At 46.5% G+C, this 18,802-nt stretch overlaps 1 long non-coding RNA gene across 3 annotated transcripts in view; it reads left to right on the forward strand.

The window, feature by feature from the left end:
- The first annotated feature begins 1,565 nt into the window (after nt 1–1,565).
- LOC118930216 (uncharacterized) overlaps nt 1,566–18,802 on the forward strand; it is a 42,915-nt gene continuing 25,678 nt past the window's right edge. Inside the window, exons 1-4 of one of the 3 annotated variants that reach the window (XR_008997679.1) lie at nt 1,566–1,799; nt 1,942–2,214; nt 2,299–2,405; nt 10,950–11,056. This is a non-coding gene — a long non-coding RNA (uncharacterized LOC118930216). Of the gene's footprint in view, nt 2,215–2,298; nt 2,406–10,949; nt 11,057–18,802 lie in introns of all 3 variants that reach the window. The other 2 variants (XR_008997677.1, XR_008997678.1) reach the window with 2 other exon arrangements.

Raw genomic sequence — 18,802 nt, forward strand, 5'->3', positions numbered from 1 at the left:
GTCCAGGCTCCCTTCTGCCTGGAGTCTCACTTGGAGAAATTCCTCAAGCCCGGCTCAGACCTCACTTCCTTCTGACACCCTTCTGAGTCTCCTGGTGGCCTGTCCACACCACCAGGCCAGGACTTGTTGAAACTTCTCTACCTGTAGATCGTACTTTCTGAGGGCAGGGACTGAACCGGGGTTTGGAGTCTTCAAGAGACGCTTGCTGACTCGTGTGGTGTCCGTGTGCCTTTTCTGTGAGGAGCTGGCTTCCTGAGAGAGCTGTTCCCAAGCCTTCTGAGGTGGCTTGATGACATCCCCCCCGCCCTGTCAGAGCCACGTCCTGCCTTGCTGAGCTCTGGGGACGGGCCAAACCAACCCCAAGCTAACGGCCTTTAAGTTACCTTTCCTTTCCGTTGACTAGGTTTCTGTAGGGGAAGCGAAGTGTGTGTGTGTGTGTGTCCAGAATACTTGTCTATTCCACCAGCTCAGTGCGAGTACTGTCTCCTGTTCCCGTATTTTACCCTCCCACCCTGTCCTTCCAGCTTCTCCATGTGTACAGACATGGTGAGGAGGCTTTGGCATGAAGCCTGGACTCCAGCTACCAAGATTTTCCCAGAATATTGTTTCTGCTAACTTAGTTTGAGCTCCTAAATTTTTGTTATATGCTCTTTTTTAAAATTTTGGTATCATTAATCTACAATTACTTGAGGAACATTATGTTTACTAGACTACCCCCATCACCAAGGCCCCCCACATACCCCATTACAGTCACTGTCCATCAACATCGTAATATACTATAGAATAACTACTTGTCTTCTCTGTGTTGTACAGCCCTCCCCGTGCCCCCACCCACATTATGTCTGCTAATAGTAATGCCCCCCCCCCTTTTTTTCCCTTATCCCTCCCTTCCCACCCATCCTCCCCAGTCCCTTTCCCTTTGGTAACTGGTAGTCCATTCTTGGGTTCTGTGAGTACCATCTTTTATTTTACATGGATGCCGTGCAGAAACGGGAGTGTGGGATTGATGCGCGCGCACTCTGTCGTTGGGGGCAGTGCCGAGGGGGCGGGGTCAGCCCGCAACCGACGCTGGGCACGCTCATCCCACCGGCCAGTACCGCCCACTTCCGGTGCCCGCCATGTGTTTTTTTCAACGGCGCAGTTACCCGCCGCAGAGAACGAAGCTTCCTGTCTGAGTCCCGCCCTCCCCTCCGCTGCATCGCATGTGCCTCCCGCTCACACCGTCCCTGCCGGCTGCTGCCCTGCCGCCGCCAAGGTCTCCGCCTGCTGATGTCGCCGTCGCCCGCCAAAGCCCTGCGCCGCCGGCCGGAGCCCTCCAACAGCGGCTACCTCCCGCCGGCTCCAGGGGCCCACCTCGCCAGGGACCCTGCGCCCTCTTCTTCACGCAGGCCTGTCCTCGCAGCGGCAGCTCACCGTAAGCAGCCACCCCCAGGGGGCAGGCCGCGTCGGCTCCGGGAGGGATCGGGCGGGGAAGGAGTCTGCAGCTGGGAGCTGCGGGCTGGGGGGCCTCGGCGGCGGGTCTGTGGTTGGGGGCGGAGTCCAGCCTGCCGTCTGCGGGTGCGCCGTGAAGCGGAGTCTGCAGTGGGCGGCAGCGTGTACGGGCTGCGCTCCATGGTGGGCCGTGGCGTCCGCAGTGGCGGGAGGCGCGGGTGTCTGTGCCCGAGGCGGACCTCCGAGGCTGCCGTCGGCAGGTGCACAGCCAGAGGCGAGGGCAAGGCGGTGGCAGCGGTGGCGTTCGCAGTGGGAGGGCAGCCTCCATGGCTGGTGATGGCGTCGGTTGGGGGCGGCAACTGGTGGTGGTGAGCGACAGTTGGCAGCGGCTGGCCGTGTCGGTTGGTGTCGGTTGGTGTCGGTTGGTGTCGGTTGCGGGGACGGAGGGGCAGCAGCGTAAGGGGCTGGAGTCTGCCTGCAGCCGACGCCCAGCATGCTCCCCCCCACCAGGCAAAGCCAGCGGCCTCCGACGCTCCTTCTCTCCACCAAAGCGCAGCCACTCGACCGGAGCCTGCCTCTCTCCTGTCCCTGCCCGCCGCTGCCTCCCACTGACACCTGCCCAAGACGCCCTCCAATGCCTTCTCCCGCTGACGCCGACGCTCACGGCCCTCCACTGCCAGACGCCGTCAGACTCTTACCACCGCCAACAGGGACCCCCTTGCCAGGGACCCAGCTCCCTTGTTCCCACACAGGCCTCGCCGCCTTGCAGCAGCCTCAGGCATAGTAAGTAGCTGCCTCCTTTCCTCCACTGGGAAGCCCAGTGGGTCAGGTTCACCCTCTTACTGAAATTTTTGTTTTTCCTGTAAGGTCTCCAGGGAACAACTTCATCTCTCTGAAATCATCTCATGAAAGTTCTACTTGATCCATTTCTGCAAACATCTGCTGTTCCCTACCTCCAGGGTCACATGAGGCAGGTAGGTAATGCCTTTTAGCATCCTTAGCAAGCCACCATTCAGTGCCCTTCCCCATCCCATAGCATGACAGAGAGCACAGCTGTTCTCTGAGAAACCTCCCTCCTGCTTTCCACGGTGGCTGCACCAACTAGGAGCCGTTGTCCCACCAGCATTCTGTTGTCTCCACATCCTTGCCGACACCTGTCATTTTTTTGTCTCTTGGATTTTGGACATTCTGACTAATGTGATGTGACATCTCATAGGGTTTAGTCTTGCATTTCCCTGATGATGAAAGATATTGAGCATCTTTCTATGTCTGTTGGCCGTCTGTATGCCCCCTTGGCAAAAATGTCTTTGAAGTAGGTGAGGGGTGAGAAAATGAGAATATTTCATATCTTGATCTAGGCAATGGTTATGTGTATACATATGTCAGAATTCATTGAGGTTTACGATTTGTGCATTTTATTGTATGTATTTTAGTGTAAAGTTTTTTTTTTGATACTGTTAATGTACAATTACTTGAACATTATGGTTACTAGACTCCCCCTATTATCAAGTCTCCCCCACCCCCACGTACCCCATTACAATCACTGTCCATCAGCATAGTAAGATGCTATAGAATCATGACTTATCTTCTCTGTGTATACTGCCTTTCCTGTACCCCCCACCCCCGCTACATTATATGTGCTAATTGTATTGCCCCCTTTTCCCCCTTATCCCTCCCTTCCTACCCATCCTCCCCGGTCCCTTTCCTTTTGGTAATGTTAGTCCATTCTTGGGTGAGTCTGCTGCTGTTTTGTTCCTTCAGTTTTATCTTTGTTGTTATGCTCCACAGATGAGTGAAATCATTTGGTACTTGTCTTTCTCCACCTGGCTTATTTCACTGAGCATAATATCCTCCAGCTCCATCCATGTTGTTGCAAATAGGAGGATTTGTTTTCTTCTTATGGCTGAATAATATTCTATTGTGTATATGTACCACCTCTTCTTTATCCATCTGTCTACTGATAGACACTTAGGTTGCTTCCATTTCTTGGCTGTTGTAAATAGTGCTGCGATAAACGGGTTCATATGTCTCTTTCAAACTGGGCTCCTGCATTCTTAGGGTAAATTCCTAGGAGTGGAATTCCTGGGTCAAATGGTATTTCTATTTTGAGTTTTTTTTGGAACCTCCATACTGCTTTCCACAATGGTTGAACTGATTTACATTCCCACCAGCAATGACATACAGGGGACTGTTTCAGGACTGTTAATCTGTCAGCCTTCTGGCTCCACCAAGGTTGGAGTTTATGTGCTCATTGTCAGGAGATGGCATGTCTGGTGGGGCCTAAATTCCTGCAAAACAAGTCAAGGATACATGAGTCAAGAGTCAGTCTGTGGCCTTGAGGGGAAAATCAGAGTCCTGGGCCATTTTAGTTTGCTTTTCTTGGTTTGCAAACTCCCATTTTCTTTAATCTCGATTTATGCATTCTGTTCCCATACTGTGGGTTATAATTGATGGACCCAGTCTTCTGTATCAATGAGATGTCTGAGGGCCTTTATCAGACAGGGAGTGCCTGTGCAGTTACAAAACATCTTTAGGACTGAAATCACCATAACGCTTAAGTGCCAAAACATTGGCTGCTTTTTCTAAATGAGATGCATTTATGGAAAACAGATTTTCTTAAGTTCCAAGTAGAAAATCTGAAGGTACTTTAATTTTGTGTGTCTTGGTTTCTGAGATGACAGTGAGATGTTTCTAATCTCCTTCCTTTTTTATGTGCTTCCTTCTTGCAATAATGCAAAATTCAAGTTTCTCTTTAGCATACTCATTCCTTTACTTTTTTGGTCTATTTTGAGCTTCAGAAAAAAATGTACATAAACCTTGCTTTAGCTTAAGTTCCTCTAATATATTTTCTACCTAATATTCTTCATTGGAAGCTAGGCGACAGGCATTCTAATAAGCATGAGGAATTGCATATTGTCCTGGTTTTTCACTAGAGCTGTTTTTTGACCATTTGCTTATGATTCATATGATCATCTCATCATGATCAGTTGCATTAAATTTGAGAGTCTGTCTGTGCCAGTGTGCTTCTGAGTTTAGCACTGTGTCTTTTATGTGTTGCAACTCCTGAGAAAGTTTTCTTAATTAGTTAAAGAATCTAAAATTTTCTGGACTTATTAACACGTGTTTTGTTTTAGTTTCTCATTAACTATTGTATAGAATCTTATTTTACAAGGGTGTCTATTTTGGTGAAGAAATAGCATGCTGTAGGTTTTACTTCTGAATTGTTTCCATGGAGGAAGCCCGACACAGATTCACACACAGGGGAAGTAGGTGTACATTCAGGGGATTGTCTGCTTGAATTGTGGACAGTATCTGACTGTGGAATTCAGATGCTTTCTACCAGTGCTTCTAATAATTCTCATAATGGTTGATATCCTATGACACTGGAATAATTGAAATTCTCTTAAATATTTAAAGAGTGGATGTATTATATCTCACAATGTAGTATTTCAAGTTTACATATTTGTACTAAAGCCAGATACATTTCCAATTTACTGTTTTTGATTTTCAAATTCATAAAGTATATCCATGTGCCTTATTAAAGTTTTACATTCATACAACATACTTCCAAATTTATATCCTCTCATTGTTTTTTAAAAATGAGTGAACTAATGATCATGCTGCTTGATTAAATTGTCAGTTTTCAGGAGAGTCTTAAAATTGTCAGGAGAGACCTAAAATTTATTTCTAGTCACTCAAAATATCATTCTATGGTGCTAATTTGCATACAATTCTCTCTCTATATATATAATGATTTTTTATCAAGATTTGAATTCAGCAGTGTATATTTTCCTTTGATATTCCATATATTAACTTGTGAGTCATGTTAACCTGTGTCAGAGTGCACCGATTACGTGTAGTCCCCTACGGCAGCACAAAGGGGATAGTCTTCATCCCATAGCCCACATACCTCTGCACTGTAAATTTCCCACAAGGTCACGTTGCTCCTTCCTGCCGCTTACCTGGTAATTTGTCCTAAGAGAATCCCACCTGAACAGAGCCAGAGTGGTGATTCTTCTCTCTCTCCAGTCCCCTCTCTTCATGTTGCAGGGTCATACCTGCAGGGACAGACTCAGAGCAGCACCACGCAAGAAGCAAAGTGACAGCTGAGACCCCAGCTTCTGTCCTCTGTCAGCCTCGTGGAGAGGACGGTGCAGTGGTTCAGGGGGTGGGGCATGGGCCTTAACGGGAGGAGCAGTGGTAAGAGGGAATGTCCTTGTCCCTTTCCTGTGCCCTGTGGCAAGGGTTAGAGAGTGTTCATAGTAGCCAGGTGAGGAAAGGCATCATGAAAGAAAAAGGGATTTAAAGTTCTGTATTTCCTCAGGCTCCACAAATTATCCATCACACTGGAGGTACAGTAACATTAATACAGTACTCATGTACTGCCTTCTAAATGTTCAGCTTCTTACAGGGTTGACTAGCTTGAGCTTTACAGCTTGTTTCATCTGGGGTAAATCAAGCTCTTCATCTAACATATTTTGTGGTCAGATCACCTTACTGGCATAGTATGAACACAGTCATTTAGAAGAGTGTTTTCAGATAATTTCAGACTTACAGAAAACCTGCAATATCCCTGATATTCCTTCATTCAGATTTTCCAGTGGTCAGTGCACCACTACAGTTGCTCCATGAAAGAAAATTGTCCACTGTATTTTTCCAATTAGAGGCACAATTTACCACAGAAATACTACATGACCCACATTAGGAAACCAAAATTGTTGATAATTCTTACCTGCAGACCAGCTTTAAATATCAGCAAGTGCATCAACTATGAGAAAAACATGTCTGCATTCTGGTCCATAGACTTCCTGTCGTTTTCATGACCTCAGTTGGCTTAGAGTCCAAAGTTCTCCAACATCATTATGCGCAGGCTTAAGAGTCCTTGTCTTCTTGACCTTAGAGGGGAAACTTTCAATGTTTCACCACTGAGTATAATGTTAACTATAGGTTTGTTGTATATGGACATTATCATGCTGAAGATGTTCCTTCTCTGCTCTGTTTCTTGCGGGTTTTTATGGTAAAAGTATATTGTATTTTGTAACACGCTTTTTATGACTCTACTGAGATGATAATATGATTTTTGTTCATTTATTTCTACTAATCTTGTATGATTTGCATATTGAACCATCCTTGCCTCTTTGGGATAAGTGTAGCTGGTCATGTGGGAAATCCCTTTAATGTGACCTTGTATTTGGTTTACTAATATTTTTAGAAAATTCACATGTATTTTATTTTTATTTTTTTAATTAAGGTATCATTGATATATAATCTTATGAACGTTTCACATGAGCAACAGTGTGGCTACTACATTACCCCTTATTATAAGTCCCCAACACATACCCCATTACAGGCACTGTCCATCAGCATAGTAAGAATTTTGCATCTATTTTCAAACAAAAATATTGGTCTGCAGTTGTGTATTCTCATGGCGTCCTTATCCAGATTGATAACAGGGTAATGGTGGCCTCATAGATTGAGCTTGAAAGTGTTCTGTACTCTTCAATTTTTTGGAAGATTTTGAGAAAGGTTGACATTAATTCTTCTTTAAGAGTTTGGTAAAACTCTCCAGTGAAGCTGTCCGATTCTGGAATCACTTGTACAGCAAGTGTTCTCTGTCTGTTTTTTTTCATTCATCAAACATTTATTTATTTATTTATTTAGGTATTATTAATATAAATCACATGAGCAAAATTGTGCTTACTAGATTTCCCCCCATTATCACGTCCCCATTACAGTCACTGTCCATCACCGTAGTAAGATGCTACAGAGTCACTACTTTTCTTTTCTGTGCTATACTGTCTTCCCCGTTCCCCCTCCTACATTATGTGTGCTAATCGTAATGCCCCTTATTTCCCTTATCCCTTCCTTCCCACCCACCCTCTCCAGTCCTTTTCCCTTTGGTAACCGTTAGTCCAGTCTTGGGTTCTGTGAGTCTGCTGCTGTTTTGTTCCTTCAGTTTTTGCTTGGTTGTTATACTCCACAGGTGAGTGAAATCATTTGGTACTTGTCTTTCTCCACCTGGCTTATTTCACTGAGCTTAATACCCTCTAGCTCCATCCATGTTGTTGCAAATGGTAGGATTTGCTTCTTTCTTATGGTTGAATAGTATTCTATTGTGTATATGTACCACCTCTTCTTTATCCATTCATCTGCTGATGGACACTTAGGTTGCTTCCATTTCTTGGCTATAGTAGATAGTGCTACAATAAACTTGGGGGGGTGCAATATGTCTTTTTAAATCTGAGAATTTGTTTACTTTGGGTAAATTCCCACATCAAAATGGTATTTCTATTATGAGTTTTTTGAGGAACCTCCATAGTACTTTCCAAAATGGTTGAACTAATTTATATTCCCATCAGCAGTGTAGGAGGGTTCCCCTACTCCCCATCCTCACCAGCATTTGTTGTTCCTAATATTTTTGATGTTGGCCATCCTAAATGGTATGAGGTGATACTTCACTGTGGTTTTAATTTGCATTTCCCTGATAATTAGCGATGTGGAGCATCTTTTCATGTGTCTATTGGCTGTCTGAATTTCTTCTTTGGAGAAGTGTCTGTTCATATCCTCCACCTATTTTTTAAAAGGGTTATTTGCTTTTTGGGTGTTGAGGTGTGTGAATTCTTTATATATTTTGGATGTTAACCCCTTGTCGGATATGTCATTTACAAATATATTCTCCCATACTGTAGGATGCCTTTTTGTTCTGCTGATGGTGTCCTTTGCTGTACAGAAGCTGTTTAGCATCATGTTGTCCCATTGGTTCATTTTTTATTTTGTTTCCTATGCCCAAGGAGATGTGTTCAGGAAAAAGTTGCTCGTGTTTATATTCAAGAGATTTTTGCCTATGTTTTCTTCTAAAGTTTTATGGTTTCATAACTTACATTCAGGTCTTTGATCCTTTTTGAGTTCATTTTGTGTGTGGGGTTACACAGTAATCCAGTTTCATTCTCTTGCATGTAGCTGTCCAGTTTTGCCAACACCAGTTGTTGAAGAGGCTGTTATTTCCCCCATTGTATATCCATGGCTCCTTTATTGTATATTAATTGACCATATGTGCTTGGGTTAATATTTGGATTCTCTCATCTTTTCCACTGGTCTGTGGCTCTGTTCTTGTGCCAGTACCAAATTGTCTTGATTACTGTGGCTTTGTACTAGAGCTTGAAGTTGGGAAGTGAGATCCCCCCTGCTTTCTTCTTCCTTCTCAGGATTGCTTTCTCTAGTCGGAGTCTTCTATGGTTCCATATGAATTTTAGAACTATATGCTGTAATTCATTGAAGAATGCTGTTTTTATTTTGATAGGGATTGCATTGAATCTGTAGATTGCTTTAGTCAGGGTGGCCATTTTGACAGTATTAGTTCTTCCTATCCATGAGTACAGGATGTGTTTCCATTTATTGGTATCTTCTTAAATTTCTCTCATGAGTGTCTTGGAGTTTTCAGAGCATATGTCTTTTACTTCCTTGGCTAGGTTTATTCCTAGGTATTTTATTCTTTTGATGTAATTGTGAATGGAATTCTTTTCCTGTTTTCTATTTCTGCCAGTTTATCATTAGTGTATAGGAATGCAACAGATTTCTGTGTATTAATTTTGTTTACTGCAACTTTGCTGAATTCAGATATTAGATCCAGCAGTTTTGGAGTGGATTATATAGGATCTTTTATGCCCAATGTCATGTCATCTGCAAACAGTGAGAGTTCAACTTACTCCTTACCAATCTGGATGCCCTTTATTTCTTTGTGTTGTCTGATTGCCATGGCTAGGACCTCCAGAACTATGTTGAATAAAAGTGGGGAGAGTGGGAATCCTTGTCTTGTTCCCAATTTTAAAAGGAAGAGCTTTCAGCTTCTCGCTGTAAAGTATGATGTTGGCTGTGGGTTTTCGTATATGGCCTTTATTATGTTGAGGTACTTGCCCTCTCTACCCATTTTGTTGAGAGTTTTTATCATGAATGGACGTTGAATTTTGTCAAATACTTTATCAGTATCTTGTGGACATTATCATGTGATTTTTGTCCTTTTTGTTGTAGATGTTGTTGATGGATTTTCTAATATTGTACCATCCTTGCCTCCCTGGAATAAAACCTACTTGATCATGGTGGATGATCTTTTTGATATAGTTTTGAATTCGGTTTGCTAATATTTTCTTGAGTATTTTTGCATCTGTGTTCATCAGGGATATTGGTGTGTAATAATTTCTTTTTTTTGTGGTGTCTTTGCTTGGTTTTGGTATTAGAGTGATGCTGGACTTAGACTGAGATTGGAAGTATTCCCTGGTCTTCTACATTTTGGAAAACTTTAAGGAGGACAGGTATTAGGTTTTCTCTAAATATTTGATAGAATTCAGTGGATTAGGCATCTGATCTGGGCGTTTTGTTCTTAGGTAATTTTTTGATTACCAGTTCAATTTTGTTGCTGGTAATTGGTCTGTTCAGATTTTCTGATTTTTCTTGAGTCAGTCTTGGAAGGTTGTGTTTTTCTAGAAAGTTGTCCATTTCTTCTAGGTTATCTCATTTGTTAGCATATAATTTTTCATAGTATTCTCTAATAATTCTTTGTATTTCTGTGGTGTCCATAGTGATTTTTCGTTTCTCATTTCTGATTCTGTTTTTTGTGTGTAGACTCTTTCTTTTTATCTTGTTAAGTCTGGCTAGAGGCTTATCTATTTTGTTTATTGTTCTCTAAGCAGGGCTCCTGCTTTCATTGATTCTATTGTTCATCTTGATTTTATTTGTGCTCTAATCTTATGTCCCTCCTTCTGCTGAATTTGGGCCTCATTTGTTCTTTTTCTAGTTTCACTGTGAGTTTAGACTGTTTATATGGGATTGTTCCTCTTTCCTGAGGTAGGCCTTTATTGCAGTATACTTGCCTCTTAGGACGGCCTTGGCTGCATCCCACAGATTTTTGCGGTGTTGAGTCGTTGTGATTTGTGTCCATATATTGCTTGATCTCTTGTCTTTATTTGGTCATTGATCCTTTGAATATTTAGGAGCATGTTATTAAGCCTCCATGTGTTTGTAGGCTTTTTTTGTTTTCTTTGTGTAATTTATTTCTAATTTCATACCTTTGTGATCTGAGAAGCTGGTTGGTACAATTTCAATCTTTTTGAATTTACTGAGGATCTTTTTGTAGGCTAGTACATGATCTATTGAAAATGTTCCATTTACACGCAGAGAGATGCATCTATGATTTGCATTTGTAGCTACTGTAGGGTGGGCCATCCTCTCGCTGGCCAGGCACAGTGGTGGGAGCATTGAGTTTGCACGCTGGTGCCTAGGGGGAGGAAGGTGCAGCAGGTTGTGTATCATGGTGGGGAGCCTCAGAGTTGCGTAGCCAGCCAGGGGGGTGGATCACCTGAAGCTCCTAAAAGTTCCCCATCTGCTGAGCAGAGTGCACCTGGACGATTTTGTCCACCTTTCCTTTCTCCAGAGCAGCAAGGTCTGTGCAATCATTGCTCCTTTAGCAGCTCTCTCGCTGTTAGGAAGTCTCTCTCAGACTGCCCACCTTTCCTTTGTTCCAGAGCAGCCGTATGTGAATCCCTGTGTTCCACACGTGGCTGGAATCTCAGTCTTTCGAAGCATTCCGCCTGACTTAGCTTTCCCACTCCACTGATCTCCAGAGCACCAGGTAAAGTAGGTTCGTGCTCCCAGAGCAGATCTCCCGGGTTGGGTGTTCAGTAGTCCCTAGTTCTCCAGCTCCTTCCCAGTCCGGTGAGCTCAGGTGGGGGAAGGGCTCGGGTCCCCCTGGATCACGACTTTGGTACATCAGTCACCCTTCTCCTTGAGGTCTGCTGGTCTCCCCAAGTGTAGACAGTCTGACGAAGCTTTCTTTCCTATTGCTCTTCCAGGATTTGGTGTAGTTGTTATATTTTCATATTATATGTATATGGTTTAGGGAGGAGGTTTCTGCCTCACCTCTCATACCGCCATTTTTAATCCCATCAAACCATCTTTTCTTTTTTCAGTTTCACTTGTGTAGGATGACTTTTCCCATACCCCTTCAACTTGTAGTTTGTTTCTGTCCTTGTATCTCAAGTGAGTCTCTTGTAAGGAGTATGTAGATGGTCTTGAGTTTTCATCCATTCATTTATCCTGTGTCTTTTGATTGGAGCATTTTAAGTCTTTGCATTTACTGTGATAATTGATAGCTGTGTCCTTAATGCACTTCTTAAACTTGATTTCTTTCTTCTTTTTGTTTGTAGTTCCTCTCTGTGCTTTCATCGTTGCTCTCCTGGTTATGAGTGATAGCTTTGTTTACTGTTAGGCTTTCCTCTTTATGTTTTTGTGTGTATCCATCAAGATTTTTGGTTTGTGGTTATCATGAGGTTAACTTCTAATATCCTAAGTGTACAGTGGTCTATAAGAAATGGCCATCTAAGTTCCATACATTCTAATGGCACTAATGGTTGCAGCCTCTCACCCATGTTTTCTGCATACGACTGCATGCTTTTCAGGATGACTCCCTTGCCTAATTTGTTACACAACATAGATTTCCTAGTTTTGTCTTTGAACCTTTCTAGTAGTAAGGTTTTCCTGTTGAGGAAACGATTCATCTGTTCTTCAACTCTGGGTAAGCTTGCTGGGTAGAGGGTTCTTGACTGGAGCTCCTTTGCTCCCAGGACTGTGAATATATCCTGCTGCTGCCTTCTGACCCATAGAGGTTTTTGCTGAACAGTCATCTTGACAGAATGACGTGGTTTCTCCAGCATTGTTCCTTTGCTGTCTTTACGGTTCTCTATCTTGAGCCTTGCACATGCTCATCGTTAATGGGTCTTGGTGTGGTCTCCTTGGTTTCCTCCTGTTTGGGGTTCTTTGTGACTCCTGGGCCCAGGTATCTGTTTTGTTTCAAGGATTGGGAAAGTTTCAAGCTATTCCTTCTCCAGATGAGTTTACACGAAATTCCATCCCTTCTCCTTCCAGGGCTCCTGTCATGCGAATGTCTGTGTGCTTGATGTTCTGGTAGACGTCACTTAGAACATCCTCATGCTTGACAAGTACTCTTTTTGTTTGCTATCAGCTAGGGTGTCCTCGTCAGCCCGTCTTCCGGGCGATGGGTCCATTCTGCATCCTCTCATCTGACATGGGATCCCATGAGGGTATTTTCCTTTTCAGTTGTTCTGTACTTCAGCTTTGATTGGTGTTTTGTCACATTTCCTCTCCCTCTGTTGATGTCCTCACCATGTTCACCTGTTCTTTCTCTCAGGTTTGGTGAGTACATGTGTAACCATAATCTTGAACTGTGTATCAAGGTAGATTCCTTTACTCAATTTCATCTGCTCTTTTACTCAGTTTTGTCACGAAGCGCACATTCATTCCTCTGTGTCCTTCTCAGTCTCGATTCCTTGTGTCTGTTACTGTGAATTAGCTGTGTGTTTGGATCTTGAGAGGAGTGGCCTTGGGTGGGAACATCTCCTGGGTAGGTGGCACGTGTCTGCTGGGTATGGATGGTGTGGTTGGCAGGCTGGACTCTTGAACCTGTGCGGGTCAGTGCCCTCCGGCTGCTCTGCCCCGGGGCCGGTCCTGCTGGGGCGGCTGCGTGAGCTGCGGGGTGTATCCGAGGCCCCACGCAGGGAGCACCCTGGCTGGCCTGCGGGGGGCCGAGGCAGGTGCACGCCCAGTAGTAGGTCTTTGTGCCTGTGCACCGATGTCACCTTGGTGGCCCATCTCCAGAGAGCATGCGTGTAGTCACTGGTTAAGGGAACTACCTTTTGGTGACACACGGGGCTGTTGTGGGCCGGTGGCCCGTGGGCTTGCTGAGGCGGCAGGCCAGCTAGCTTGTGGGGAAGCTGCTCCCATCTGCTGTCAAGGTGGAGGTGGAGTTTCAGTGCATTTAGGCATTTAGATGTGAGTGAGGTCTATCTGAAATGGAATAGTAGCATTGAGAGCCATGTTTTGTGTTCGTATGAAAAGGGTGCTGAGCATAAAGAGTTGGGTGATGGTGGCAGGAATTCTAGGAATGTTTATGTCCCTGCATTTATTTATTTTCTGTTAAGGGAAGTGATTCTGAAGTAACTTTCTACTCACGGATAAAGGTGGTTCATAAGGTCATCCCACGTCAGCCATGGTGAGATGAAGTGATGTAGTAGAATTAAAGCCTGTACACCTTGGCCTGATACATAGGAGACACACTGTGGGTGCTCCTTGCTGCTCTCCTGTCCTGGCTTATTTAACTAACTTGATGGTTCAGAGTGGTCCCAGCAGCATTTCTAGCAAGATCTTTCTGAAATTGCATAGAAACACTTGGCAAAGATATCCCCAGAGGCTAGTGGAAAATTTCACTCTTTCTGGTCACAGTTTGCAAGATGTTTGCTCTATCCTGCGTTCCTTAGTTACTTTTGCATCTCCTGTGATTGTAGACCGATAGGGGCAGTGGTGTACACACACGCACAGACAAACACACAGACACACAGACACACACACACACACACACACACGGCTGAGACTTAACAGAGACCCCAGTTATCGGCAACCGCAGCCCACACTTCAAAAAAAAACGTGCGTAAGTTGTGCTCCTGTTGTTCCCCCTTAGGGAGTGGACTTCAAAGTGCAGAGGTGGATGGGCACAGATACCTATGCAGGCACCTAAGCACAAATATCTATGCGTAGGCTCTCTCCATCCATCGTCTAAGTGCGTCTCTGTTTGCCTACATGTCTATGTTAGTCTACTCAAGCTGATAACCAGAGTGTCACTGAGTGGGTGCTTCATCCATAGACACTGATTTCTCGCCATTCTGGAAGCAGAAGTTCAAGACCAAGGCAGGTTCAGTTCCTCGTGAGGTCCCTTCTTCAGGCTTGCATACGGCCACATCCCTGCTGTGTCCTCACAGGGTCGAGGGAGAAAGCTCTGTCCTCTGTTCCTCTTAATAGCACTGATTGTGTAATGGCAGCTCCACCCACACCCTCATGATATCTTCCAAACCTAATTACCTCCAAAGGTCCCACCTCCCAATACCATGACAGTGGGGGTTAGGGCTTCAACTCTGACTCAATTCAAGTATGAATTTGTGTGTGTGTGTGTGTGTGTGTGTGTGGTGGCAGCAGGGGTTAGGAGGAGCGGAAGATGGTGAGGTGGGGACCCAAAAATTCAGTCCATAACTGTATCATCTATCTATCATCTATCTAATCTATTAATATCTATCATCTATCTGTCTAATCTATCTAATCTATCTGTATCATCTATCCTATCTAGTCTATCATCCTATCATCTGTCATCAATAAATATCTATCATATCTGTCAGACAATCTTCATCTAATCTATGAATATCTAGCATCTATCTAATCTATCTATATCTAATCTATCATCTATCACCTGTCATCTATTTGTCATCTACCTATCATCATCTTTTTGTCTACGCATCTATCCTTATGTACAGAACAGTTAGCATGGCTATCTGTCTATCATCTATCTATTCTATCTGTCTATACCTATCATCTATCCTATCTAATCTATCATCTATCTATATCTATCTATCTATCAATCAGTCATCATCTTTTTGTCTACCCATCTATCCTTCTGTACAGAACAGTTAACAAGATGGCTTATATGTCACTTCCCTACTTAGGTTTCCAAAAACTTGCAAGGTAACTAGGCCGTAGAGGCAGCACTGGGTTCACTGAGACATTTGCACGTCGAGTCAACAGCGTGTGATTACGAAACTAGTAAATGGTGGTGCAGGGACTTCAACCCATATCTCTGTCCCCAGTCCTCTTTTCCCTCCTTGCTGACTGTATTCTAGCCGCATTTGTTGACTGACTGCTCCCTGAAGACCAGAAGTATCCTTCCTCTTGGCTTTTTCAGTATTTTATCCCATTATATGGAATGCTTTCCCCTCAGATACCTGGTTTAGTCACCTCCTTCTAGCCTGGTGAGGCTTACCCTGTCCACTGTTCATTTTGAAAGCCCTGCTTTTCTCTGCCTATAATCTCAGTCCTCCATATCCTGCTTTTTATTCTTCATAGTGTTTGTTACCGGCTAAGCTACCGGAAAACTTACAGATGTTCATTGTCTCTTTCCTCCCCTCCAACTAGAATGTGGTCTCCACAAGTTAGGAATTCTGCGTGTATTAAGTCTGGTGGAGACCCTGCAGACTCTAGGGTCAGCGAGAAGCGGGCACAGTTGTGACTCAACGTGGTTTGACATTTTAGCAGTTTAGGTTAGAGTCAGGCCAGCCATTCATTAAAGAGGGCCTTTTCTGATACTTCTAAGCTGCGTGATAAATTCTAAGTAAGCATAAATTTTCAATAATCATACAGCAGGCAGAAGCACTTCCTTCTGTCGTTCCTCCAGCCTCGAGGACTTGGATGCCAAATCTGTTCTCTCGTGGGGAAGTGGGAGTGTGTGAGGATGATCGGCCAAAGTCTAAGTTACACAGGACACACACATACAGAATTAAACATGTTTAAAAACGAAAGTGAGAAGAGTGGTTTCCTGTGTCACAGCAGGGATTCCCTAGCCTCCGGTGAGCTCAGAGCAGAGCAGTGGGAGAGGAGAGGGAAGGGGCCACATAAGCCAACCTGGTCTCCTTCCTCTGGACTTGCCTCCCCCTGGGTTGTCACCCATTAAACGCTCAGCACGCAAACCTTGCAGTGAGCACGCACAGTCATAAAATGCGGCTCCTTCCACATCCCAGTCACTGGGGCATGGAACACGTTGCATAGTTAAGTGTGGCTCAGAACATTATCACTCATGTATGTGTGTTCTTCCTCTGTCGCCGAGTCAAAAGAGCAAACAGCAGAGGCATACTAGCAAGAACAGGGTTTAGTGTGAATATATAATATACACACATATTCTGGGAAATATTTTGTTACATGGATAGGGGGATGTGAAGCCCCTATAAACGGACATAGGCCTTGTCTGGAGCCGGGGGAGACATGTGGGTGCTGTTGGCGAGGGCTGTGGTGTGTCCGCGGGGTCGGAGTCCGAGTTAGGGGTGGGGCCGAGGCTGTCAGCTGTGCCTCCCACGGTATCGTGTGGGGCCAGGGGAGACAGGATGATGACTGCCCGCACGGTGGGGCGGTGGCATGCCCATCGGGTCCTAGTCCGACTTACGGGTAGGTCCGAGGCCGTCGTCTATACCTCCCACGGCATCGTGTGGGTCCAGGGGGGACAGGATGATGACCGCCCACGCGGTGGGTGTCTGAGGTGTGCAGGAGGCTGGTGGTGATGCTGCCCATGTCCTCGTGTGGGGCTTGTGGGGACCGGAAGGTGACGGCCAGCCAGGGTGGCGTCGTGTCCATCGGCTCGTCTTGAGCGTCAACGTCGGCTTTCGGGCTGGGGTGCAGTTATAGGTGGCTTTCCCGAGGGCGGTGTCGTGCCCATCCGGTCGTCGTCCAACTTGCGGGTAGGGCCAAGGCCGTTGTCTGTGCCTCCCACTGCATTGTATGGGGCCAGGGGAGACCGGATGATGACCACCCGCGCGGTGGGTGAGGTGTACAGGAGGCCGGCGGTGGTGGTGCTGCCCACGGCCTTGTGTGGGGCCGGGGGGGACCGGAAGATGATGGCCAGCGACGGTGGCGTCATGTCCATCGACTCGTCTTGAGCGTCAGAGCCAGCCATCAGGCCGGCGCCTGTGCTGCCCACGGCCTTGTATGTTGGCTGACTCTGGATCGCGGTTTTGCAGAGGCAGGACACCTCGAGGCGGGCTGGTAGTGGTGCCCGTGTGCCCTGCAGAGGAGGAGCTCGTCTGGGTAGTCTCTCTCCAGCCCTCTGCTGGGAGCCTAGGGTGGTCCAGAGGCCCAGGGCTGCTCCCTGTGGAAGTGAGAACTCTGCTGGTAAAAGTGGGAAAAGCCAGCTGCTAAAGGCACAGGATCCCGGTGGAACAGCCTGTGACCAGGGCAGTGGGCAGGTGCAGGGTACTCCCTAGCAGGAGGGGAGGGGGCAGTGTCCCGGGGATGGGAAGGACCGGCGGGCAAAGAAGGTGTAGCTGGGGAGGCCGCGGGCGGGGTGGGGCATGAACCTTAGGAAGGAGGAAACTGTCCACACGGAAAAATGGGTTGTGGTGTGCGCCAAACGATCCGAGGAAAGGGTCTGAAGCTAGGGAAAGGGTCTCCTTTGCCACTAACTCCTTCTCAGGCCAAGCACGCACTGAGCTGCCCAGCTAGGGCGAGCCTGGTATGTATGTCAGCCAAGGGACGCATCACAAAGTGGCCTGGGCCACTGTGACGTCACCCAGGGGCCGCATCACCAAGCCCCCACTGCCTTGAGCACACCGGCCCTGCCCAGAGGAGACCCTGGGCCAAGGCCACGGCGCGGCCCCAAGGCCAACTCCAGTAGAATCCCTAGCCCCCGGGACTGCCCGCTGAGAGCTGTGCAGGTGTTCGGACCACCGAGGCCACCATGCAGACCGTCGAGGGCTGCAGTGCCCGCGTCTGTCAGAGCTCAGCCCACCCGGGTGCCAGCTCTGCATGGGCTCGGCACCTAGGGTGTGGCGGGCAGCCAGTGCTGTGCCCCCGCGGCCCCGGAGGCCAGGGCCTGCTCACAGCCCGGCACAGAGCCACCCAGAGGCTGCCCAGGGCACGGCCCGCCCTTTCCCGGGCCTTCCCAGCTTCTCTGGGACACCTGGAGCCAGGCATGCTTTCTCGGCCATGGCCAGCCAGGCGGCTGACTTCTGAGGAGGGCGCAGACCCCATGACTTGCCTTTCTAGCTAGTGGGCAGGTTCGTTCTTTGCTTCTCACAGAAAGCGTAGGTCGGGGACCACCGGGTCTCAGCAGAGCCACATCCCGCATTCTGACTGGACCCGGCTGCCCAGATTTTCTCTCTGATCTAGTTTTGGGGGCCTGTGTCTCGTATGTGAATAACACAGCACAGTAAACTGGGAAACACTTTTTATTTTTAAAATGCTTTTCCTTTAGACTCTCGGTCTCAATGGCGTCGCCGTTCTTGCCGGTCAGCCAAGCTGGAAGCTTGCGGGGCGACCTCGCCTCCTCTCAGCAGTCAGCCTGTCCATTCCCAATCTTGACTGTTAATCCTTTATGTTATAACCTGTGGAGCTCGTGTCCCGTGTCAGTAACCCTGCTTCTGGTTTCTCAGGTCTCTCCTGGTGCACCTAGGCCCTGCTTGCTCACTGCTTCCCTGTGGAAGCACTGACACGGTTACAGAATAAAATGTGAAATTCTCCAGCCCCGACTCACGGTCTGGCCTTCACTTTGTCTACATCTCCATCCCTATGAGCCAAGCTCCCTGCTCCTTGAAAAGATTGTGTCTTGTGCCTTTTTGTCTCTAAATTATTTCCTCTGGGGGTTCCCACCTCTTGCCTCTGGTTTTTAAGACATTTCACACCAGCAGAACAACATGGATTGTTGAAGACCCACCTCTCTAGTCACCTCCTCTTGGAGGCCTCCCGTGCACTCTCACTTAGGCGTGCCCTCCTCTCC

The sequence above is a fragment of the Manis pentadactyla genome, chromosome 5 (assembly GCF_030020395.1).
Source record: "Manis pentadactyla isolate mManPen7 chromosome 5, mManPen7.hap1, whole genome shotgun sequence".
Lineage (NCBI taxonomy): Eukaryota > Metazoa > Chordata > Mammalia > Pholidota > Manidae > Manis > Manis pentadactyla.